General features: G+C 35.8%; 1 long non-coding RNA gene across 2 annotated transcripts in view; it reads left to right on the top strand.

Annotated features, from left to right (window-relative positions):
- The window catches only part of LOC118157741, a 43,472-nt gene extending 17,602 nt beyond the window's left edge, over window positions 1–25,870 (top strand). Inside the window, exons 1-3 of one of the 2 annotated variants that reach the window (XR_004746717.1) lie at window positions 22,184–22,220; window positions 22,350–22,400; window positions 24,626–25,870. This is a non-coding gene — a long non-coding RNA (uncharacterized LOC118157741). Of the gene's footprint in view, window positions 1–22,183; window positions 22,221–22,349; window positions 22,401–24,625 lie in introns of those variants that run through there. The other variant, XR_004746718.1, reaches the window with a different exon arrangement.
- Window positions 25,871–27,362: the final 1,492 nt, after the last annotated feature.

Below are 27,362 nucleotides of genomic sequence, written 5' to 3'. Positions count from 1 at the left end.
CCTCTCCTCTCCTCTCCTCTCCTCTCCTCTCCTCTCCTCTCCTCTCCCTCTTTTTATTCATTTTCTTTTTTCCTTTTTTATTTTTTTTAATTCTTTCATAAATACATTTAAAGGTTTTCATTTTATTTAAAGGATATCTGTATAAAATAATTAGGAGGGTCTTCAGATTTTCATACTTCAAAATGTTTCAAAGAAATCTCTTGGAGTTATCAGTAATCTGAACATTCTGTGCAGAACTAAAGTTCCCTGAAAGATACAAAAAGACCTCAAAAGACCTTGAGTTCACCTGATGATTAATTGGACATTCATGTTCTTCCTTAATTTTCTCTCCTTATATCTCTTCCAAGTCTGACTTTAGAATAATGAAGAATATTATGAACAGGGATTTTCTCTTCCCTTGAATTATACTTGGTCTAAAGCAGTAGGAATAAAAAATGAAGCCATAGGAGTCCTGCAATATGTGCAGGATTTTCACATGGGTTAAAGCATGTTGAGCTTCCAGATTGTAACTTAAACTTTTGGCAAAGAGCTTGTCTAGCATCTCCTACTATTCTTTGGTTGCTAATATAGTTTACACTAGACAAACTCAAACAGCAGGAGTGACTTTATTTTAGAGAGAAAGAGTAAATGAATAATGTTTAGATGTATTTTTTTTTAATTATATATGTATATGTATATATATATTCTATGGAGCTCTGAAAATAAAATAAAAAAAATCCAAAAGCTAAGAGGAAAGTTAGAAGTGAAATTATGCTACATATCAGCATAAGGTAAAAACAGTTATTCTACAGCATTAGTAGTTTAGTTATGTTTATAATGAATGCCAGCTACTTGGTGTCTGACACTAGTATCACTGAAGATAATTTTGTAAGTAGAATATACAATTCATTGAACAACTGACTGCTACCCCATTTAGCACAAAGGCTTTGATTCAGTTAGAAAAAAAACATCCTTGCAGTGCAGTCTTGGAGAATTCATATTTTATTGCAATAGTTACATGCAGGGGAACTAAGATGTTATGAAGGACCCTGTCAAAACAAATGACTCACACAGTATGCTCTTTACTCATGTGCATTTATGTCTGTAGGAAGCAGTTTAACCTCCGATTTTATTATTATTATTATTATTATTATTTTATTATTTTTTTTTGCAATGTAAGAACAGTTGTGTATTGGGAAGACTCAAGGGAAGTGAGAAAAAAAAAAAAAAAAAAAAGTTTTCTGTTTTACTGATACCAGATAATTTCATTAAGCTAACTTTTGAAGGTAAAACTGCTGATCTGGTCAATGGGAGTTTTACCTAACAGTTTCAAATTTAGTTCTTAGCAACATCTATTTAATAGAGTATCTGGAATCAATCACTTCCTTTCTTTTGTAGTCACATACAAAATAGGAAAGTCAAATGAGATGCAATCCTGAACAAAGAACTGCAGGAGTTAACTTTATTACAAGTAAAAATAACCTTAAGAAAGTTAATGAGTAATGGCAACATTTTCTTAATATTTTGCAATTTATCACATATCTATGAAACTCTCAGAGTAATTCCTTTATTTTCTCTTTCCTTCTGTTTGTGTGATTTATTTAACCTTCAATACACTGTTTTCCTCTCCCTCATGTTAACTTCTAATTTGTATTCTCTCAGTCTCTCTCTGTATTTTGTGTTCTCTGTATGTGTAATCTGTATTCTCACATTCTCTCTGTGTAAGAAGTGCATTCATATCTTTACACTACAGGTAAGTACAATTTTTAAGTGCCTTTCTGTAAATGGAAAATGTGGAAAAGATATGTAACCTTCATCAGAACAAAATGATTTGGACCAACATTAGGTTGGATAAAGATTGATAGTTTAGGGCTCCCTGGACTGGATATGATTATGTATTCAACTTCAGTCCCCCTACATTTGTATTTATGTTATCATATCCTCTTTGTTTTAAAGGTACTACCTTGTGTGACTGTGTCCAAGCTCATACCAAAGAAGTTTAGCAATAAGATGCAGAGATTAAGTAATATACCTTACATTCACAGTGATTTGGTAAAACTCTGGATGCAACTCAGTTATCCAAACACACAAGTATATAATATTAGTTTGGGATAAGCCATGGTATCCTGCCACCTTCTACCTGCTGATCCAGAAAGCTGCAGGTCTCCCAGGAATGCCTTATCAAATCTGTCTGTCCTGTGTAAATGTCTTGGACAACCATCAAAACATGGGTCCAGAGGAAGGCCACAAAGATGATCAAAGGGCTGGAGCACCTCCCCTATGAAGGAGCACAGCTCCCAGCTAAGAGAGCTGGGGCTGTTCAGCTTACAGAAGAGAAGGCTCCAGGGGGACCTCACTGTGGACTTTCAGTACTTAAAGGGGGTTTATAAAAAAGATGGAGAGCAACTCTTCTCAATCAGATAATGACAGAACAAGGGGAAATGGTTTTAAATTAAAAGAGGGGATATTTGAATTAGAGATTAGGAGGAAATTCTTCATTCAGAGGGTGGTGAGGCACTGGAACAGGTTGCCCAGAGTTTGTCGATGCCCCATCCTTGGAGGTGTTCAAGACCAGGTTGGATGAGGCCCTGAGCAACATGATCTAGTGGGTGGCGTCCCTGCCCCAGGCAGGGGGGTTGGAACTAGATGATCATTGAAGTCCCTTCCAGCACAAGACATTCTATGATTCTATGAAACACCTATGACTAATTCAGGCAGCTGATACTTCACAGTATCAGGTTTTCATCTGAATTAATGTTGATACAATCTGGAACTGAAACCTGTCCATAGAGTCACTATACACATAGTTCCTGTATTAGACTCATATCTAATTCCATGTTTCAGATGGGACATAAAATATGGTTCCTGATGACATCTGGCCACCGGTAGTTATGGGATGGTTACAGTCTTCACTTTTTTAACTATATCTATGTGGAAATTCCACATTTCCTATTTAACATTTGCATTTATTATGGTTGTGTCAGTAAAAGGATTCAAAGTCACTGGATGGCGTATTGTTGTTACTACGTATTATGTTATATTTCAGAAACATGTATACATGTTTGCACACAAGCATGCACGATCTAGCATTTTAATTAAATAGGATGCATGGATCAATGTTGAAAAGCAGAATTGCTCTATATAATTGAATATATATAATTGAATATTTTAATCACAGTTGAAGGAATAGTAATTTTGGGGGTTGTAAGTGCTACATACACATAAAATTTTCCAAGAATAATGTATGTCATTGCAGTATATAGTTTTATTCACCTGAATACTTTAATACAAGAAAAAAATATATATAAAAATGGTGGCAAAACAGGACAGGGGCAGTATGGAGGACCAAACTTGGATTACCTTGATAAAATGTGAGGCATAATTTAGGGCAGGTAAAATCAAAATTGAGAAGTGATATATGCAGTTGTTTTGGTGCACTCCAGGTCATGTTTTGGTTTTTGTTTCTCCACATAGGTGGATCTCAGACGTGTTCGGTGGAACATACGATAATTTTAAGAATACTGATCTATTCACATTCCTTTTATATACAACTACATATAGTGTCTGTTTAGAGAATAGAAATACATTTAGGTATATAACACCAGACAGATTGTAAACATGCTTATGTATTCCATGGTCTAAGTGTAGGCAAAATTGCCAAGAGCAGACCGTCCCAAAGTACCTCCTAAGTCAAAATAATATATTTGGCACATATCTTGATTTTATCTGAAGATTACTTCATATTTCACGCTTTCCTCAGTCCCTGCCCAACATAAAAACTGAATTTCTGACTGGCTCATGACATGATTTATTTATTTTTCCTGTATTATGTCTAGGTTAAGCCTTATTTGTGAGCCTCTTCAATGCAAGGCATTTCGTGCCAAGGGTCAAACAGGCTGGACAAACCAGCCTATAACCCTGAAAATGGGGTTGCCTTAATGGATAACCAAATGCTAATGATCTAATTATTGACTACAGTTATAAGAAGGACAAAAGAGAGATTAAAAAAAAAAAATGTAAAAAATAGAAAGCTAACATTGAATTATTATTTTATTTTATTTTGGCTCAGATGAGAGTATCAGCTCAAATTCTTTTTACTAGATTGGCACTCAGTCTTTGATCATGTTTATAGACAGTGTGCTCTGTGTTTTGCTGAAACTGGCTATTGTTCAGCAGAACTGAGTTAAACCCTTAAATTCTCTTTAAGTGCTCCTCAGTCAGAGCTTTACTTCAGATCACTGGGTATGACTTTTTTTTAAAAAAAAAAAAAAAAAAAAAAAAAAAAAAAAAAAAAAAACAGGAAGAGAAAGGATAACATCACCACCAAATCTGCTGTCAGATTATTTTAAGGCACTCAGTTCCAGTCAGTTAAACTGACTCAAAAACACACTGGTAGAAAAACAGTATAGTGGAAATGAACTTAGTGAACTCAAAAGAAAAACAATAGCATCAGACAATGTAGACTGCTTCCCTGAGCTTCCTGTCATACAGTTAGTCCCTAAATCCCAACAGAGACAATGAAGGCAAACAACATTTTATAAAGCAAACACAGAAGTCTGGGTCTTTCCTGTTTTTCATAATGAGGTCACCTGAAAAATGAGCTAGATATATCTCAGGTGTTTGTTTTTGTTGTCTCCTGCAGCTGTTATGCAGAGAAAGGAAGAGTTTTCTTTCCTGTTATTTATTTTTTTTAAGAGATTCTGGACATGCCAACACTGAAGAAAAAAGAAAGCATGAAAAGCATGGACTATGCAAACAATGTTTCCGTATACAGGTCATAAATCCTATGAGTCAGAAGCGGAAAACTGAATTCAGGATGCTGGGCAAACATTAAAATTATTCACAAATGAGTTGTAAATTGCCCTGTTAAAAAGGTAACAAGAAGTTTGTAGGAGATGTTTGAATGGCACAATATTATTCAGGAACTGCTTGCCATTGAATGTGGTAACTTCAATAACATAACTCCATACTTTGTTCAAAAGCAAAAGGAAGTACCAGCAAAGTACTATATAATACTTATTATGAAATAGAAAATTGAACAGCAATTTATGGAAGCTCATAAAACGTTGCTTAGTACTGCTTTTCTTCTTATTTATTTATTTATTTGTTTTTATTTCATCATAATTCTTACTAAGCACAATGCCCATTGGACCCTTCTATATTTTACAGGCACTAGAATTTTGCAGTCTTTGAGTGAGAAAATTTTCTCAGTGTTATGCTTATAATATATTATATTACACATGTAACATTAATCCAGGAAGCAAATGGGCATGTGAAATGCGATACATTATCCAGAAGCAATTACAAAATGGTATGCCTGTTAAAATAGCCTAGGCACAATGACTGAAAGGTGAATCCATAAAAAGGAGGAGGAAACAAAAAAGCCATAGACCTAACATAAAACTTTAAGAGGCAAAAAGGAAATCCAGTTCTTCTGCTTATCTTAACTGTCTCAGTTCTGCATCAGTGTAATCATTAACTTCAATGTGGCGGCTTCATCCATGTGAGCTGGGTCACATTTCAGCCAATCATATCTCCCTGAATGTGTTAGCAGTTTGTCTTCTAAAGATGTGTTCTTTCAATAGCTCCTGAAGCTGGTCTTCAATTGTGTTAATTTTAGGTATGTTTAACTGTGTTAATGTGATTGTGTCTACCCATGCGCAGCTACATAGCAAACTGATGTTTACCTTTAAACAATGTGTGTGATTTCAGCTAGAACATAGTATAGACTTCTTTCTGGGTAGAAGCTTCAGTGCTGAAATGGAAGATTTTTTTATTATTATTTTTTTTCCCCTACTGGGACCATTTGAGTGATAGCCTTTCTTTATGTAACTGTTCAGGAAATGACATTTGATAGCAATAAAATAAACACTTCCAGATTTATTTATTTATTTATTTTTAAATGAAACTCCAAGGAAGATGCTAGCTTTCACTTCTGCTAACTAAAATAAGAAAATTTTGTCCTATTTTTTATTTAATTCTATGTAGTCACTATGTCTTTTTGCCTCCTAGAAAGGCAAATGAAAATGCATCAAAGGTGATCAGGTTCATTAAATTTTAAACCACAAATATATGTAGACATTTACTGCCTGATTGGATTCTGAAAGATTAACTTAGCATATAAGCCACAAGTTCAGTTAGATGTCTCAAGTGGTTAACATGTTCCTGATTTATTGTTCTCCAGGGACAAAGGGAATTGAAATTTGATAGACAGAATTCACCGTACCCACTTACCATCTGAACATTAATTCTGAGAAGTTAGAACATATGCATAGCAAGCAGTACATCTTTTCATTTTATTTTGTTTTTCAATCAATATACATCTTAAAATAGCACAGAAAATGTCTGAATACCCAAGCAATTCTTATAGAGTGAACTGGTGCACAGGAAAAGGAAAGGTGTCTGTCCAAGAAGCACTTAAAGGAATCCTTAAACTCATGCTTGATTTAATGCAACTCACCAGTCAAAGCTTTCAAGCTCTTAAGCATCATAGGTCTCTTTGAGCAACAGAAGCAATGTCAGCATTCTTTTCTGGGAAGAAAGCACACAAGATAAAGAATGTGTGAGCTGTAGAGAGAAACTGGGTTACAAGTTGAGAGCATCTGTAAAATGTGATACAAAAAGTACTTATCATACCAAGTTATCTGTTTCCCTATTGTACTTGACTCATCTAAGTGCAGTAGGGAACCTTTGGTTGAACTTGCCTATTAGGAAAAGACCACAATGTAAATACAGTTTAAACTTCTGATACTCATTTGTATATCTAAATTTTTCTTCTACATACATAAAATAACATATACATCCTTTAAAATTTACTATCTTTCAAAATCTTCTCTAAATATTTTAGTAGTTTGCCATAAAGCACTGTAGTGCCAAAAGTGAAGCTTTTTATGAAACTATATTTTTTGTTTTAATGGCATGACAGTAGTAATTTAAATAAAATAAAATAAAATAAAATAGGTTGACTTATGATAGAGTAAAATCTAATAAGATTCATGTATCACATAAAATCTTTGGAAAATTAAGAGTGCTTACTTTGTTCAGTATGCTTAATGTGCAGACCATGTGGATTCTGTAGTAGTGATAAGGGATAACAATACAAACTTCAAAATCATTTAGAACCCTTTATAATCACTATTGTAGAACTTTCAGGCAATGAAACTTCTTAGAGTTAACTGTACTTGCAGGAAAAGCAGTCGAGGACACAGAAGTGGAAACTGCCTGTTGCTCATTGGTTGCCTGAGTAAGAGTGCAGGGGTCAAATTTAGATCTCGTTCAGTTGATGACAGTTTTCCTGCAAGTACTTCCCGTCTTTCATCTTTCTCAGGATATTAATGTTTGAACAATACTTCATCTCTGTTTTGCCCTGAAGGTGGAGTGTTTACGATAGGTATACTTATTTCTGGAGTTTTGGCATCTGTGGGGTGTTGGGTTTAATGATCCCATTTCAGCTATATACACAGCTCACTCTTAGTGAAAGCATAAAGCATTCTGACTAGATAGCTAATGATTTACTGTTGCCAACTGTGTTTTTCTAATTCCATTACCATAATTTCCACTGAAAACTCCATTTACATCACTTTAAGTTTAGACTCCAAGTAAATGAAAGTTAGTAATTTAGTGCTGTGAATGTGCCTCACTATACTAATTAACATGTTACTTATTATAGGTCTTCTTTCTGTCTTCTTTTCTGATCCAGAAGAAAAAAATTTCCACACATTTTTTATGGAAAAAAAGCAAGTGAGGGGACTTAGACTGCATATATAATCCCCTATTCTTAATACAAACTGTGCACTGTAATTTAAAGCCAAAGTACAGTCACCTATTTTCAATTGCTGATGAACTGTATTACCACCTGCTTTGACTCCATCCTTTGGGGGTCTGCCAGCATTGTTACAATTTAATGCTGTAACCCACTGTGTCAGGAAAGACATGCCTCCCCAGTCTCACTGTCAAACGAGGGCTTGTCAGCATCCCTTAATTATTGCTATTATTATGTATGAAGGCTAAATATATGTGCTTTGTGGATGGTAATGTCTATTGTCTGTTTTAGTTTGGTTAGATTCAGTTGTACACAACTGAAGAAACAGAATAAAGATTTAATTGAAAGATGATTTTAGAGCCAGGTCTCTGAGTTTATTTGTCATTGTTTATAATGAATTGTTTTATAATGAATTTATTTGTCATTGTTTATAATGAATTTTGTGAAATTTGTGTTTATAGTCCAAAATGCCAACACAAGAGGTGAGAATACATGTTCAGCAAACTAGGAAATATATCTCTCCCACTAAAAATAAAATAAAACTCAAATCCCCGGGACACTGTGGAATCACACAAGAATACCAGGGGCATTTTCATTCTGGGCAGGATGAAGACTATGAGAATGTCAGAAATTGGGCTCCCATTGTTGTTTACTCAGGTTAACAGCTACTTCTAGGAACTGTAGTATTGTAACTGGTTGACTTGCACATGTGTTGAGAACATGCGGTGTCTGGGGTGGTTACTGATCTGGAGCATTTACATTACTTCCAAGGAACAACTATTTAGAACAAGGTTTATGAAGAAAGGGAAACTTCCTCTTTGTATCTAAAATGTAAAAGAATATTCAGTAAGGAATGTAAGTAGGTGGGGAATAATCATGTGGATTTTTGAGAGTTGATAGGACAAAGAATTTTTAATATCACTGAAAATAAGAAAATTCTTGGTCAAGTAGCCTTTTAAATTATTAGTCATGTCCTGTTTGTTTCTGGTGATGAATATATGCTGGGCTTTGGCGAACACAAAATTTATATTTCCATTGCCATGATGTGCCAATGGGAAAGTGTTCTGATCTCCTCAGTATCAGGCAAGAAACTCCTAGAACTCCTGGGTGAGTCTCTTTGACAAGGTCCATTACCTGTGCTGATGTAACAGGTGATTGTCCAGCTTCTCAGAGTTGTTGCCTCTCCTCTGACACTGTGGGTCCTCCTCTTTACATAGTTTCACCTTCAGTTTTTCTAGCTCATTAGATGCGTTATTTATTTCTGCATTTATTTTTCTGAGTTATCTTTCTCATCCCTTTGTGAGGTCAATTGTCCCATGGAGAGAACTGTAAGCCACAGCCAGTGCAGGAGAGAAGAGAAACAATTGAGTCAAGAGGTAGAAGGGGAAAGAACCCATCCCCCACAAGCCTAAACTATTAATTTCATTCAAGCTATCTTATACAACTTTTTCCACATTCACAGAAATACAGTTTAAGTCAGAGTAAACTTCCCTCCCCACCCTCTTCATTTTCTTCACCCATCGTTTCTATATCTTCCTTCACATTATATTTTTAAGGCTGGATTGTTTGTGAATTCAATGAATTGGTTGAGCTGAGCTACATCAACATTAAATAGTGTTGCTTTTCTATTGTACCTGGTGCCTGGCTGACTGTGATCACACAACCTTCTGATCTGGCAAAACTGAAGCAGAGGGTGTGTTGCAGTAGCAGGATGAGTTTCCTTTCATCACTCCAGAAATAGATTGAAATACAGAAAAAGTAGTATTTTAAGTAGCTGTTTTATTCTCGTCTTTATCTGAGAGTTTACTGGAACATCACATGGCTCATTGCCACTGTACTGTCTGTATGAGGGGTATTACAAGATCACTTTTGGGGACTGGTTTTATATTCTGAGTTTCTCAGCTTCTGCCAAACAGGCCAGAAGGGATATCAAGGCAATGTTAGAACATTTTTTTTTTTTTTTTTTTTTTTTTTTTGTGGTTTATGGGTTTGAATAACACTAGGGCATTAACATATACCTAGCTACTTAGGTATTAGTTATTTCTAAAGGGTGATTTGCCATTCTAGTATATTGAGTGGGGATCTACTCAGACATATGCAATAACTGATGACAGGCACACGGGAAAATAATTCTTCTTGCCTGAAAATAATGTTTCTGATTCAGAGCTGTACATTAGCCATTTCCATCCAAATTGGTTATCAAAAGTGAGACTCCTCCTGTGAGGCTAGTTTCTGACTTTAAGAAAAAATAAAAATAAAAAATCGTTCAAACTGATAATGCAGCCTTAGAAACAGAAGAAATTAGGAATAGTGAAAAACTTTTCTATAGTAGCCAGATGGCCAATTTACTCATCCAGAAACAGGTTGATCCAAGTTAAACCTCCTCCTCAGTTCAAAGCTCTATTTCCCCCTTCCTATGGTGGTAGCATCCCAGAAAGGATGCTTCCTATCAAACATATTTTGCAATCTCAAACAAAAGTGCTAGTTGAATACAGACACCTCACAAATGTGTGAGGAGGCTTCTTGGAATTAAAAAGCTGAATTCTTGCCAAGTGCTGTCTTAGGCCCTAAAGCAGATGGTCCAATTCTTGCCCCAAAATATTTGTCTTGGCTTACAAGGAAGACTAGATCAGGGAAGTGAACTATCCTAGTTCCCACATGGCTGTTTTAGTGACAATCGTCTTCACTTTCTATGCTGCTTCTCTGGGTAATATGGAAGGAAAATGGCACATCCATTTGAAAACACTTCAGGAATTTGAAAATTGCAAGACTTCCACACTATCTCCAAGGCTTATCATGAAGCAAACCATAATATTTTTATTTTTATTTTTCCCAGACAGGAATGTGTAGCTGACTAGAAAGTGACTATTTTGAAGGATATAGGAAATTAATGGAAGGTCATTTCATAAATTGTCAATACACAGCATTTAGAATAGATGATGTAGGGAAACAAACTGAAAGCATGCAGTATTTTGATAGCTGGTGTCTCTGAATCATGGTTACCACGGACACTTTCATGTATATGTTTTGAAAACAGTATCTGCTTGTTCTTTTAAACTAACCCTTATAAATCTGTACAGCAAAACAACTACAGAATTTTGGTTGTTTCTGTACATATTAATATATATGATACTAATAATGCATACTAGTATATAATACATTAGAGCAATGATTTAGATGATTTAATCGAGGATTATCATTTCTATTTATAATCCTCTGATATTTACCTAGATTTTTTTTTTTTCAGGTACAGAAAAAAAAAATCTTCATGATTTTGATTCATTTACTCCACCACTCTAGTAGTACATTCTCTAAGCTGGAGTTTAAAATAGCAGTTTTAATTAAAAATAAAGTTATATCCAATAAATATTTGTTTTCTTTCTTTTGGTGAGTTTTTATCCAACAGTTGACACTGTTAACATTCCTGTCTTAATTATTCAGTTCCAGTGATGTTCCTGTCATCCCTGCCTATTGCGGTAGTACTGAATCTTTTCTTTTTAATATAAAAGTAGAACCATCAATATCTCACCCACATTTTTGGTAAAGCACTGAAAGCCATATGCTTAAATGATAAATCAAGGTGAGAGAGAGTTTATAACTGCAGGTCTTGAGAGCCATATTCATTTTTCCTTTCTTGATTTTTTTTTTTTTTCCTTGAACAGATGATGTAGAATTTGGCAAAAAGATGAAGTGTTGGTGACTATATTGACCATATCAGATATTTTGGAGGGTTACTCTTGATCATTTGTTACTTTCCCTAGTATCATGTCAATTTTTTTTTATTATTTTTTTTTTTTTTCCTGCCCTTTCAAAAAGAAAGTCCCAGAACTTCTCTCCTCAATTTCAGCAGTTATTCCTGGGCTCCTGATTTCCTTCAAAAACTCCATCTTCTGGAGTACAACTTTCATATGTCTATTAAGGCAGAGCTTTTAAATACCTGATGAAGCAAAACTTCAGGGTGTTAAGTATACATGGTTTGGTTCTGTCTCTAAAAATACAGTATTTACAGGAAAAAAGTTTTTTTTTTTTTTTTTTTGGTTGTTGTTTTGTTTTATTTTGTTTTGCTTTGCTTTGTTAAAAGTAAACCATGTATTGGTATGTTCTCTACATAAATGTCTTGTCTTCTCTTTATCTACATTCCACTTTTCTTGGCTTCTTTCCAATATTTGAAACTCTACTTGGCAGCTTTTTTCCTTATATTTTCTGAGAGATGCAAGCAGATCACCGATCACCTGTGTATTGAACATCTGCCAGAGACCTCTTATCCTTTGAGTATTGAGAAAAAAATAAAAATAAAATAAAATAAAAAAATCTCCCTGTAGGGCATATGCTTGATATCACTGTCACTCTATCACTATTCTGTATCCTTTATCTTTTAAGTTCTTCTGTTTCCTTTGTTTGATTTTTTTTTTTGTTGTTTGATTGTTTTGGCTTGGTTTTGTTGTTGTTGTTTTTCTGCCCAGAATATCTAGGCAAGATATCCAGAAAAGGAACAGGGTTCTCAACTATTTGAATGCAGATTGTAAGTCTAAATTTAGGCATCCATGTTTAAAACTCTGCTCATGCAATTCTGTTGTACAGAATTGATGTATTAATTCTATATTAATATATCATCTAATATTAGAAGTAGATTCAAGTTCCATGTTTTGGATGTGTACCAACTACCAAAATATCTACAATTCAAGATAATTTTAAAATACAAAAGATAGTCTAACTTCTCTGTGTAAAGCAAGTGTGTTTGTGCAGGAAGGAGGAAGAAAGAGTGGAGAGGCTCATGATTTGGGTTGAACCACAGCAGTCTCTTAACACCATTTTGCACTTCAAAAACACTAAACATACACTAGGGTGATAGCCTAATTATGCTTGATTGAGTCCTGAGTAACTCCTCTCTTTTAACATGAATAAAGTAAGGAAATAAAGTAATTTAAGGAAAATGAAGACTCCTTAGAGATACTGACGCCAGAGCTTAGGCAGTGCTGGTACAGATGGAGCCTGTACTGTTTTTGACTCACTTCTCCCATTATATGACCCAGAGAACACACTACACCCAGAAGCACAGGCTGCAGCCTCAACATCTCTTTACTAAACTTACCTTTTCCTTCCAGGGACTTTCTTGTAGGAGTAAAGGGAATCCAGGTAACATACATAAGAATTCTAAAAATAAAGAAAAAAAATAATAATTCCCAGACAGAGTTTAAATACAGACTATCATAGACTGTTTGTTGAATATTTTTCCTTCTGCTTGACCATACAGCTGTTACGATGTCATGGGATTTGCTAGTCCTCAGAATGGTTCACTTGGCCTTCCCTCAAAACTACAGTTTACTGAGTTACAGACCTTACGATCCATATCTGCTTAGAGGAGTGTTAAATGCTGGAGTATAATTCTGTTTATATCTGTGGGGTTGGGCTCAGAGGAAAATGTTACTTAGTATAATAACAGAGGCAGAAACAATACTCCTGCTGATATTTCTTATCATCCTTCTTTCATGTTGCTGTGCTTTGAAATACGATGTTTTGCACTGAAATTCACCTAAAGCCAATATAGCTCCAAATAGAGCAATCACATGGATTGTGTTACTCAAAGTACTCTTAATTTTAAACCCACTGTACCTTTTTATTGATAACATTGTATTCTTCACTCATAGTCACTCTGTCACAGATTGTAACCTAATATTCATCTGTTTCTGAGTGTTTTCCTGTATGTTCATTTATAGACTTATTCTGTTGCACAAAGAACCTGCAAAGAACCTGCTCTGAAGTTCATTACACTTCCTACCAGAATGTACTACTTGATTATTTCTTCCTGCTTTACACCTAGTGCATCAGTCTATGATGACTATCATTTTATTCTAGCATTTTTCTGTAGTAATTATTATCCCCGTTCCTGACTTCTATGTTTAGCATACTGTCTGATTTGTCATTTCCAGTTTTAAATAAAAATATTCAGTGATATCAAACCTAATATGGTTTCCAGCATCAAGACTTCCTGCTAATTTGTTGATAATGTTCCAGTTATGCTCTGTGCTTAACCTTCCAGCCATGTATCTTATGAAATATGCAGTGCTCCTATTCCACTTGCATACACACTGTAAAGAAAAAAATACCTAATATATTATTTCTTTTCATCTCCTAACTTTGCAGGACACTTCAGTTTGTAGTTTTAGTAAAAACTGGTCCAGATTTATTTTCAATACCTGAAAATGCATGAATGAAATTTCTTGCCATTCACATAAGTGATTGATTTAAGCTTAAATTACATAATCCTTTAGAAAATATTTCCCTTTATAATTTAATAATACTACCCTTCACCTAAACATTTCTTCTCTTACATCTTCAGACATTTGTAACCATTTGGTGGGGGGGGGGGGGGGGGAGGGGGAATGCTGCAATTTATACTGAATAAATGCTTAAATGGTGAAAGTGTAGAAAAGACGCTATGCCTATCCAAGGCAGCAGTGCCAGAAGGGATGCTCTATGAGGGATATAGAGCCAGAAGCCAAGGGTGACCCAGTCCTGTGGGGTCTGGTCATGGTGGGCATAACTGAGTGCTGGTAACAGGGTTCATTGAAAGTGACAAAGAAGGCAAGTGATGAACCTGGGCAAGGGACCATCTAAGTTGGGAGCAGAACAGGTAGATCTAGGGCCAGGGCTGGAGACCAACACTCCTTACATCATCACCAGGACAAGGACTGATGGCCCTGGGGTAGGCCCTATCCTGGGCCAGGACAGGGACAGCAAAGTGTAATAATGTCCTCAAGATCGTGAAAACAGCCTGGTACCCAATATTCACCTCATATTTGCATGCAGTAATCCCTGTATGCAATATATAATACAGTTATATACAGGAAATATATTTAAATGTTTCCATGTTAACTCTGATTTTATCTTTGTGATAGGTATCGAGCACAACTTTTCTTATGACTCTTTGCAGTAATATTTCTTTATTATTTATCATCAGTGTATTTTCTTTTTCTGCTGTGTTAGTTGTAGAATAGTAGACTACATTAAAATAGCTTTTCTTGCTAACATTTCAAGTTCATTGACCTTTATATCAAATAATATGTCTATAGAAACAAATGTAATTCCTGAGTTATCATTAAAATAACTATTTGGTCAACACAATGTCAGTTGTAGGCACAGGAGACATCTCTAGGAACTCTAGGAACTCTGTATTAGAACTCTGTATTAGAACTCTGATGGCTTCATGGATGGCTGTAAGGTGAGTTTCTGCACCAACAAGAACAATGACCACAAAGTGCTAATATATCTGTTTGCTACATTGCAATTTATTTTTATTTTTTTTTTCTAAATTAAATTTTAATTTCTAATCAAATGTGGAATTATCTAATTAATTGAGGTTGCATTTACTCTTTTCATTATTATTTTCCCCACTCTTTTTAATCACTTTATATTTTAACAATTTTGCCCAATTTTTATAAATATTTCACATTTGAACGTGACTTAAAACAACATTAAATGATTTTTTAAAGTAAAAATTAACATAAACTTAGGCTTTGGAGAAACTACCTAACACCATGAGAGCATCACTCCTATTTCTATTTTCTTTATTCATAACTAGATTCAAATATCAAAGGTGTGCTTGGTCTTCCTGTAACGGACACTCCACATGCCATAATGCTAAGTGAAAAAACAAAGGTTATAAATATTTTAATTGTTTTATTTCCTTGCTTTATTGCACAGCCCATTACTTAACAACTAAACTTGAGTCACTCGACGAGGTGATCAGCACTGGTGTAAGTGTATTCTGCAGCAGAAGCAGGGATTGCTGCATGCAGGGGAGTCCCTGCATTGAGGAAACCTCAGGGAGCAGAAGTCGTGGCAATCAGGCAGTCTCCAGTGACTGGAAAAAGGGAAACATCACTCCCATTTTTAAAAAGGGTAGGAAGGAATACTCAGGGAACTACAGATCTGTGAGCCTCACCTCTGTGCCTGGGAAGTCCATGGAACAGATCCTCCTGGAAACAATATCAAGGCACACGCAAGACAAGGAGGTGATCCAAGACAGCCAGTACAGCCTCAGCAAGGGCAAATCCTGACTGACCAATCTTGTGGCCTTCTGTAATGGAGTGACTGCATCAGTCGACAAGTTAAGACTGACCAATGTAATCTACCTGGACTTCTGTAAGGCCTTTGACACAGTCCCTCATGATAGCCTTATCTCTAAATTGGAGAGATATAGATTTGAAGAGTGTATAAGGAACTGGTGGATAAGGAACTGGTTGGATGAATAAGGAACTGGTTTGGTGGCTGCACCCAGAGAGCTGTGGTCTATGGCTATGTCCAAGTTGGTGATCAGTGGTGTCCCTCAGGGGTCATTCTTGGGACTGGTACTGTGTAATATCTTTACCAATGACATAGACAGTGTTGAGTGCACCCTCAGCAAGCTTGGAGATGAGACCAAGCTGTGCGTGGAAGCTGATACAACCAAAGGAAGTGATGCCATTGAAAGGGATCTGGAAAAGCTTGAGAAGTGGGCCCATGAGAACCTGATGAGGTTCAACATGTTCAAGTGCAAGGTTCTGCACCTGGGTAAGTGCAATCCCAGACATGAGTACAGACTGAGAGAAGAACTCATTGAGAGCAGCCCCACAGAGAAGGATTCTGGGGTTGTGGTAGACAAAAATCTCAGCATGAGCCAGCAGTGCATGCTTGCATCCAGAAGGCCAACTGCATCCTGGACTGCATCAACAGAGAAGTGGCCAGAAGGTCTAGGGAGATGATTGTCTCTGTCTATTATGCACTCATGAGGCCCCACTTGGAGTACTGCATCCAGGTCTGGGGTCCCTAGTACAAGAAAGGTGTTGTCCAGAGAAGGGACACAAAGATGATCAGAGGGCTGCAGCACCTCTCCTATGAAGAAAGGACTAGAGAGCTGGGGCTATTCAGCCTCCAGAAGAGAAGGCTTCAAGAAGACCTCATTGCAGCCTTTCAATAATAAAAAGGGGCTTATAAATAAGATGGAGAGAGACTTTTTACATGGGCAAATAGTGATGGGACAAGGGAGAAAGGTTCTAGACTAGAAGAGAAGAGATTTAGATTATATGTTAGGAGGAAATTCTTCACTCAGATGGTGGTGAGGCACTGGATCAGGTTGCCTGAAGTTGTGGATGTCCCCCATCCCTGGAGGTGTTCAAGGCTTGGAGGTTGGATGGGGCCCTGAGCAACCTGATTTCACCCAGCAGACACTGAGTAAAATAGGCTTATGATTGCCATGATCATATTGCCATATCAGTCTTTAAGATAACTAGTAGATCTAGGAGTCAGCTTAGGTGGAAATAAATTCTGCTCTCTATTAGACTATGAGTAACACAGGTTGCTAACTGCTAAGGATCTGCTTAGTTCAGCACAATGAAAGCTCAGGAACTTTGGTCCTAAAGTGAACAATATTTTGTATTTGAGCCGTATTGTCATTTTGTTCACATTGTACCTTGTCAAAGACTCTTCCTTCTGTAGAAAAGCCCTTCATTCTTTTGAGTATTTTTTTGTTCAGGATGGCTGACATGAGATATACACATACACTCTCTCCATGAAAACTTGATTCTTCTCTTGTTTACTTTAAGACTAGAGGAAGCTATGCTGTCTGCAAATTCATGGAGGATCTTCAAATATGGAAACAGTATTACTGGTCCTTCTCACTCTCACTAGATGGTGCTGCAGAGTAGTTTTCTGAAAAAATAAATAAACATAAATGCAAAACAAATTGCTCCTGAAATTTCTGGTTTGTATTTCACTTTTATCATTGGTAAAATAACTGAAAAAATATCTAGAGGGAAAAAAAAAATCGTAGGCAATGCAGAATGTAGACATAAGGTAATTAGGATTCACAAGTAGTCCAGATCTCTGAAGTCAAGTTCTTTGCAGATTTTGTATTGTAAGTGGATTGCAAATTATGGAATTAACATACAAGGATATTTTGGCATGTTTTGGCAAGAATTTCCATTTTGTTTTACAGTGTTCTGAAGTGGGTTCATTTCTTTCTTCATATATTCAAGCTACTATCATCATAGAAGACCTCAACAGCATGGTCTCTTCACAAGTTAATTGTCTGGGATTCAAATTAGGCTTTCCTGTAGCCTGTCTTTAAGATTTATCTTTGAAATTCTCTAACGGGTCCAGTCTAATGCTCAGCAACCACATGAACACAAAGCAACACTTTCATTGAGAAAGAAGAATTTCATTCATGTGGGAAATTTGTCTCCTGTAATATAATAGCTAAAAGGGTAAGACAGATTCCCAGCAAATGTAAGATATCCAGTCTTCATCCTGATGGGGTGCAAGTGCACCTCCAGACAAAATGGTGTAGCTGAAAGGAGCAAAAGAAAAAATAAAGAAATAAAAAGAGAAAAACATTCTCCCCATTTTTAGGGTCACATAATTGTGCAAAAAGAAGAAATAACTTGTGAGCTGTTGAAGACTGGACACAAAATACAGCTTCATGTGGTAGCTTAGGGATGAGAATAATTACTGGGAAGGTCTCGGGAAAGCAGAAATATTTTGGGTTCTGACCCAAACACTGCTTACACCAGTTTCCTTAAACTGTCTTATATATGGAAGCTACTGAGGACAAGAATTCGAGTACAGATTTACTGATGAGCATCAGGAAAACTATGACATAGTTGCCACTGCAGATTGCCATGGTGGGATGACTCATAGGACTGGAGTGTTGTAATGGATGCCTACAAATTCTTCACAAGACTAGGAAAGAAAGGCCCCTAGGGCTTAGTATTGGGGCTAGTTTTCTTTAATATCTTTATCAATGATCTGGATGAGGGCACCCTCAGTAAATTCACATATGACACCAAGTTGGGCTGGAGTGTTGATCTGCTTGAGAGTGGGAAGGCTCTACCAAGGTATGTGAATAGACTGGATCAATGGGCTGATGCCATGTGTATGACACAATAACCCCATGCAACGCTACAGGCTGGGGGAAGAGCTGCAGGAAATCTGACAGGTGAAAAAGGACCTGGGTGTACAGCTGTAAAGGCAGCTGAATATGAACCAGCAGTGTGCTCAGGTGGCCAACAAAGCCAGCAACATCCTGGCTTGCATCAGAAATAGTGTGGTCTGCAGGACTTGGGAAGTTATTGTACTCCCTGTACTAGGCTCTGGTGAGGCTGCACTTCTAATACTGTTTTCAGTTTTGGGCATGTCACTACAGGAAGGGTATCAAGGTGCTGGGGCATGTCCAGAGAAGGGCAACAAAGCTTGTGAAGGGTCTAGGGAACAAGTTTTATGAGGAGTGTTTGAGGAAACTGGGACTATTTAGCTTAGAGAAAATGAGGCTCAGGGGAGACCTTATTGTTCTCTACATCAACCTCAAAGGAGGTTGCAGTGAGGTGGGGGTTAGTCATGTCTTTTAAGCAGCAACTGACAGGACAAGAGGAAAAGGCCTCAAGTTACAACAGGGTAGATTTATGTTGGATGTTAGGAAAAATTTCTTTATTGAAAGGGTGGTGCAGCATTGGGATAAACTGCCCAAGGACGTAGTTGAATCGCCATCCCTGGAGATATTTGACAGATGTGTAGATGTGGTGCTTAGGGACATGGTTTAATGATAGACTTGTCAGTGCTAGGTTAACATTTGAAACTGATGATCTTGGAGGTCTTTTTCAACCTAAGTGATTCTATGATTCTGTGTTTCTATGATTCTATGATCTCACTACCACAGTACATGCTCAGGCTCCTTCTTGTGGTCTTGTTGTGTTCTCTTCTCCACCTTATAGTCACATCCCAAAAGAAAATAAATAAGTAAATAAATAAATAAAAATTCCACTTTTCCTAAGAAGGATGTGGAAGGAAATGAGGGTCCTCAGGGCTTACATTTTAATTTCCTTTTGTCCTGTCTAATCCAGGGCTAGAAGTAGATAGATGGCAGAAATCTGAGGCACACATCTTTTTCTTTAGCATTTCAAATGATGAAGACTGTTTAGTAGACTATACATGTGTGTCATGTTCTGAAATACCTAATATACTATATTATTGGTATTGGTATACTATATTATATTATACTGGTATACTATACCAGTATATACCATATAGTATACTATATATAGTATACTATACCATAATATATATGATATACTATATTATATTATACTATATATTATTACTACAATATTGGTATTTCGTTTACTTCCCAGTAACTGGGAACCTATCAATAAAAATAATCAAAGTGGGATGAAGCACAGAGGAGAAAACTTTAGTAGGAAAAGAAAAAAAAAAAAAAAAAAAAAAAAAAAAAAGTCCTGGCAGTAATTTCTATTTATCTACAAATAATATTACAGAAAGTAAACTCCCTCTCCCCATACAACATTTAAAGCTAAATGCATCAAAACTGTCAGAGTAGCACTATATTTATTTATTGCTAAATTTTCCTAAATTCTATTTTTTTTTCTTCTCCCGATTTTTTCCTTAACTCTTAACTATTCTAAGTACAGATTATGTACACCTCAGGTGTGACTGTATTTTTGGGTGTGTTTTGTTGTTCTTTGTTTGTTTTCCTTCAGAAATAGAGGATTAAATCTTAATAAGATATCTAGTGTATATATTCAGTGGCAATCTGACTTCCTATAGTGAAATCAAGGATAAAATCATTTTAAGAAAAATTGAAAGTATGTCCTAATATTTGTGGGAGGCTAAGTATTGGGAAATATATTGTATATCTCTTGAACTGGCACACAAGGAGAAAATGATACATGCCTCATATGTACAATACCAATACAGATGCACACACAATGCAGCCATATGTAAAGCAGATGCACATACATCTGGTGTAAGAATGACTGCACAGTAGCTGATTTCTCTCCATTGCCTGTTTTAAATCTGATTCCCTTAATTGCCAGCTGGCTGTGAACTGGAAGAGGGCTGTCAATAGAAATAACAAAAACAGATACGTCCCTTGATTTAATAAGGATGGTTCAGTACACATAATCTGTGCTATGTATTTATTCATGCCCTTTTCTAATTGGCCTGTTTAAATTGTAGATTACATAATTTTAGTTAAGTTATATGGGAGAAAGAGAGAGACCAAATAAGGCACAGAGAGAGAGGTGATGATTAATTTATATTTTATTTTATTCACCTAACTGTAGTTGGATATTTTGAAATGTTTAAAGTTAAAATGAAAGACAAATTAGAATTGCTTTGATTAGCTTATATCTTTATTCCAAACATCTATCACTGGAGTCTGGAGCGTAAAGAAAGCTACTTCATGTATAAACTAAGAAAGACAGAGTTCATGTTGACATAAAAAGAAGATTTTCATAAAAGGAATGGTAGTCAAAAAATCTAAGGCTTAAAATAAATAAATAAATAAATAAAAAGGACTAGGGTTTCAACTGGCTAAGTGAGGGAGTAAAGGACTTGCACATTCACACCAAACTTGCGCATTTACACTAGTTGTGTTTTATATGAAACTATGGAGGATCGTAGGTATTCTGTCTCCCAGATTTGCAGACACAAAAAAATGTCATTCTACTGTTTCTTAAAGCCTTGAAGATTAAAGTCATGATTATATGCTTTAAGGGCATATTTAATCCTGCAAAACTCCTTGGTGAGAATCTAGTTCTTAGGTGCTAAATTTGGCTGATGCTTTGTCTAAAACATATCTAACTTACAAACAGATCCTGATTCAAGTGATGAATGCTAAATCAAACCTCCTTTTCTTAGACCCTTAATATAGTTAAATATATAACATTTTTATCTTGCGTATATGGAGGAAAAGAAGAAAGTTACTTAGCGACATCACTTGTGTTCATGTCAGGAAAAGGCAAGGTACTAAGGCTGTTCCTTAACATAAAGGCTTTGGTTTCATTTTAATTTGTTAATTCATTTGTATATATATATATATGTATTTCTTTTTGCACTTTGAAGGTGCATAGCCGTATCACTTTGTTTGGAATACCTATTTCTCTTCACAACTGGTTTTGAAAATTTGAGCCATATGAGAAAAACCTACCATTAAGTGTTACTATTATACACAAAACCTTCTTCCACACTGGTAAGAAGCAGTAGTATTCATCCGTTGGGCTTAGAAATATGAGAAAAAATACAAATTCAAAATATGAAGAACTAACAACATTATGCAATTTTGAAGTGTTTATGTTGTTTTCTATGCTTACTTTCCATGTGTATCATAGAGATTGATAGTGCTGAAAATGTAACTTAAGAGGTAGCGAAGACCTGAGGAAATGCAGGAGATTTTCAACTACGTGCTGACAGGCTTTGATATTTAACAATATTTGATAAACAGTTGGGATTTTAATATTCAGAAGACACTTAATGCTTTGTGCATTTTTTATATTTTTGTTTTGTTTTGTTTTGTTTTGTTTAGGTGGGAAAAAAGATAATTTGAAATATTTGAAATATCAGATTTGTAATACCTTGTCCTTCATGTTCTTAAAATGTCTATGAATTTTTTCCAGTATTTGGCTGTTGCTATGCCCATTGATGACTGGTAAATATAGCAGAGTAACATTTATTTTATAATGAAATGATGAAGAATGTCCACAATTCAGTGTTGCCATTGATATGTTTCAAAACCTTCTTTTCAAACATGTAACAACACTTTCTCTGAACCATTCAGGCTTTCTGCAGATCTAAGCATTGTCTCATTTTTATCTACATAAGTATAAGGGTAAGAGATTTATTTTTTATTTTAAATGGACTTTAGTAATTGGATGCTTTCTTAGAAATATCCATTCATACAGTTGCAAAAAAAAACAACAACAATATATAAAGTAGTTTGGCAATAAATTAACTGAGCAATATTCAAAGCAATATTCAAACAGTGCAGATTTCTGAACTAAAAAAAAAAAACAACAAAAAAAAACTGTTTATGGACTTGCAGTATGGAAAGCTACGAATGAGATCTTTGTTTTGCTGTGAAGGATGCAGGCTTTGGTATAAACACAGCACTTCTTTTAGGTATTACACTTCCACACAGCAAGGTTTGACAACTCTGATGTGTATGTCCTGTTTCAACAGGCCTTGAAGTCATTTTTTTTTTTTTTTCGATGTACTCAGATGGATATAGGAAGAAGAGAACTGGTTAGATATTTACCAAATATATCCTGTTAAGAATGATATACTAGCTGTTCTGCAGGATGCTGTCCTTTTTAATTAAATTATTTATTTTTCTGCCATGTCACAGCACCGGAACAGTTACCTGGAAGACTGAGCTGCCATGCCTGCAGGCCACAGCATATTCCTGTAGGCTTGCCCTATACAAAACATGTTACAGGCAGAGGACATACACTGAATAACTAGCCTGCAGTGAGTGAAGCTGTTGACTTGCCGCATCAAATTGCTCAAGGAAATAGCATTCAGTTTTTTATACCCAGCTCTAAGAATAAAATGGCTCTGATCACAGAATGAAGGTCTGTGTAAAGGAACAATTTTTATTATTATAATAAATATTATTATTATTGTTTGTTTGTTTGTTTGTTTGTTTGTTGTAGCTGACTGCAAGAGACCAAAAACTCCAATCCACAAGACCATTATGCAGCTTTTGCCACAACTGGTATGTTGCCTTTAGAAGAAATGTTATGGGGTTGAACTGTATCTTACCTCTGGAGAAAGCAGTACTCTCAGGTCAGACTTGGTATATTTGAGTTTGGAACTCTCTGCTTATACTCAGTTGTATAAAAATTTTCAAATTTATATAGATTCTGCAGTTGTGAGCCCTTTAAATTACAAAAACATTTGTATTTATTTGAGCAAATCACATATTGTGAAGGGACTGGAAGCTGCATGCAAAAAAATGGGTAAGGCACAATTTTGAAAAAAAAAAATCTAACACCTTGTTAAATTAGTGCCTAATGCAAACAGTATTTTTCACTCAAATATCTCTGTGACTCTTAACAAATAGAAATGCATCATTTCTCATTAAAGTAGATCTTGTAGTCTTGTGTGTCTCAAAACATCATTTTAATGTTTTCAGAAGCACCATGGGCTTCACAACTACAGCTTTTGGAAAAACGGTAGCAACCGTGTTAACCCGGGATAAAATAAGTTAATTGCACCTCAGCATTGCCTGATAATACTGCTGTTTATATATGTCCAAAATGGAGTTTTATCTTTTGTCAGTGAAAAGAAGACATAAGAAGATAAAACAGAGAAAAGTTTCATCAATGGTAGTAAGTATCATTTGTCTTTCTCTCCAATAATGCTTTTAGACAGCAGCAACTCTCAACTGTGAAAACAATGTCCCAAACAAGCTGGTCATTGGTGCGTGATTGTGAATTACCACGGATTGCTAGCATATCAGGAACTGAAATCCTTTTTCCTGTTTTTCATGGTTTGTAAAGGATAAAATCCTGGAGCCTGATGTTTTTCTTAGTGAGAAACATATCTTCCTGGAGGCAGACAGATTTTTTTTTTTTTTTTTTTTTTTTTTTTACCTTATTAAAATGGTCTGGGGAGGAATAAATTAATTGTTCCTGTCTCTTCAGATTAAAATAGATCTCTGAAGCTGTTGGCATAACCTGCTGCACCTCTGTATTATTTTCCGTCAAAAACTCTACTTTTTGGAGCAAAGTTCAAATTAGAGAACATTATATTTAGAAAGGGAAAGGGTAAAGGTTATAAGCTTTTCTTCCCCCGTTATTGTATCTTGGACTGACTACAAAGCTTTACTACATTTTTACAGTTTCACAGATACTTGTTTGTTTATTACAGCAACCAAAAATATGAGACAGTAATGTCAAAAAAGCTCTCTGTTTTTGACTTTTGGTGCCTCAGATATTCTGTGTGTTGTCTACTGTTCTGTTTAAAATACAGTTTAGTTTTTATATTTATTTATTTTTTTGAACATGCACATTTTTATATCCTCCTTTTATTTGCTATTCAATTATTTTTAAGGCGTCCTTGCCAAGGAGATTACTTGTCAGTCTTGTTGGCCCATATTGAGGTGAGGGAGATCCCCAAGATGTCCTCTCAGCATCCACATCAGACGGGTTATTCCAAAAGAGGGGATGTGAGAACTGCAGTCCCCAGATTACGAGACAACTCAGAATGAGTTGGATTAGATGCATGATCAAACAGGAGAAGCACCAGAAGGACACTGACAGACTGGAAGAGCCTCTGTGTAATAGAGCACCTCAATAGTTAAATGAGGTGCTGGCTAGGTAAAGTTTCTGAGTTGACATATCTGCTTTGGCCAGTCTTAGTGTGGCCTTAGGATAAAGAACAGACTTAGAATAAAGGCAATGTAAAAGTAAACTGTACTTATGGTGCTTTTTACAAGACTTCTGCTGAGGAAATTGTATTTTTAGTGTTGAAAACCTTCTAGTTGATACCTGAGGTAAGAGTTCTGTGGCCTCACTTTGTGAAGCTCCAGAACCCTTAATGTTTTATGGCTTTATGGAAAATACATCATCTGAAATGTTATAAATAACTTATTTGTAGTGGATAAAGACAAAAAATCTGTCTTTTATTTACACTAGAATCTGGTATTGTATACAGTTTTCAAAGTGAAGCAAAACTGAGTTTGCTTTCATATTATAACTCTAAATTACCAGACCTATGAAAGGAGATGTGCTATAAACTATAACTAGGTCCAAAGGGTGACATCCATAAAATGCATGTAGGTTCACGAACATTATGCTATATTTGACTTCCACATGATTACCTGATTCATAACCTAAGTTTGTCATCAATGTTCCTGCTGCACCACATGCAAAGAGTGAAGTTCAGAGTGGGCTGAGACCAATATACTGAGCAGAATCATTGCCAAACCTAAATTTCATGTCTCTGAGACCAGAGAAAGCCTGCAGTGTTCAGTAGGATACCTGTGTAATGTTGGGTTCACTTCCTTCTCTCTCCTAAGTATTTATGTTACATGTTTAAATTTAGATAATTACTTCACTTAACAGATGTTTTCCTCACCCATCCTATCCCTTAGAAAGTTTAAATATCAGTCTAGCAACTGAAATATTTGATCAGGAAACGGAACACCTTGGTTCCTTCCCTGCCTGAAAGTATTATTATACACTTGATGTGGTAAAATGCACAGGCAGTGTTCAAAAAGAAATAAAATTTCCCCTTGCTAGATGAATGCTCTTGTCACTGGCTTGAAGGACTGACTCTGTCTCATGTGTTCTCTTTCTCTGTATGCCACTTTTTTTTTTTTTTTTTTTTTTCTGTTTTCTTCATCAGAATAGTAAAAGTCAATGAGATGAGATTAAAGTTAGATAAATTAGATAATCCATTTCAAGTCTAATATTTAGGATAACAGAAAGGATGAGGATAGTCAGGACAAGTCAGACAGAGGACTTGGATTCAGTATAACTTCACATTCCTTGGGTGAAGTGATCAACTACTGATTTTATTTTATGAAACATGTATTGCTCTTCCCTAGATGTACTTTTGAGTGAAATTTGCTCTAACATGTTCTGCTTCTTTTAGAACTCATTGTATAGTTTTTGAATATCCTGTCAGATTAGGACTTTCATAGAACATAATGAAGTGATATTTAGTCCAAAAGTGAAATATGTAATTTTAAGCGATAAAAAACAGGTGTTTATATAAGCTATTTGTCTAGCACTGGTGGGATCATTGCAATCAGTGAAGTATAGAGGGCAAACAATCTCATCTTGAAATGTGATACAAATGTTTAAGGAATGGTACTGGTGAAATTTTAGCTTCTTCAGAGGCTGAGCAAAACTTTTGTGAAATGCTTTCACTTAGAAAGCTGAATATCACTTAAGTCTTACTAAATTTTAAGGAACTATTAGTTTTCTAACCAGAGTGTGTAGCAGACATCTAACAAACTTAGATTAGAATTCAAACAGGTAAGCATGTATATTTTGGAAGTTTTCTTTTTTCTTTTTTTTTTTTTTTTTTTTAGTTAGTTAGTTGAAACATAAACAGCTTAAGGGGTTATATATTAATGGTCCAAACACACAACTGCAAGAGGTTGAATTGATAGGTATTCATATTATACTGCAGGATATACTGAGCAAAGACATTTACATTTTTGGAAAGAGATCTGAATAAACATTATGTTGTTTTTAAGTTATTGCAGGTTCTTTTTTAGTGACATGTTATATTGTTTTGTCATGTGTAAATTGTTACGTATTTTATGAATTATCTTTTGTCATCTATTTTAAAGTACTTGAAAATAAATGCTCAGAAAATCAAATATAGCAGTAACTGTATTTGAACATGGCTGGCAGTGTACCCAGGAGGCCAAGAAGGCCAAGAAGGCCAACCACATCCTGGCTTGTATCAGGAATAGTGTAGCCAGCAGGACCAGGGATGCAATCATCCCCCTGTACTCTGCTCTGGTGAGGCTGCACTTCAAGTACTGAGTTCAGTTTTTGGCCCCTCACCACAAGAAGGACACTGAGGCCCTGGAATATGTCCAGAGAAGGGCTACAAAGCTGTTGAAAGGTCTGGACCACAAGTCATAAGAGAAGCATTTGAGGAAACTGTGGTTGTTTAGTCTGGAGATGAGGAGGCTCAGGGGAGACCTTATTGCTCTTTATAAATACCTGAAAGGAAGTTGTGTGGAGCTGGGCATTGGCCTCTTCTCCCAGATAACCAGTGATAGGACTAGAGGGAATGGCCTCAAGTTATGCCAGGGGACGTTCAGGTT

The sequence above is a fragment of the Oxyura jamaicensis genome, chromosome 1, assembly GCF_011077185.1.
Source record: "Oxyura jamaicensis isolate SHBP4307 breed ruddy duck chromosome 1, BPBGC_Ojam_1.0, whole genome shotgun sequence".
Classification (NCBI taxonomy): domain Eukaryota; kingdom Metazoa; phylum Chordata; class Aves; order Anseriformes; family Anatidae; genus Oxyura; species Oxyura jamaicensis.
The sequence above is the reverse complement of the archived record's forward strand: the minus strand, read 5'-3'. Positions and strand labels throughout refer to the sequence as shown.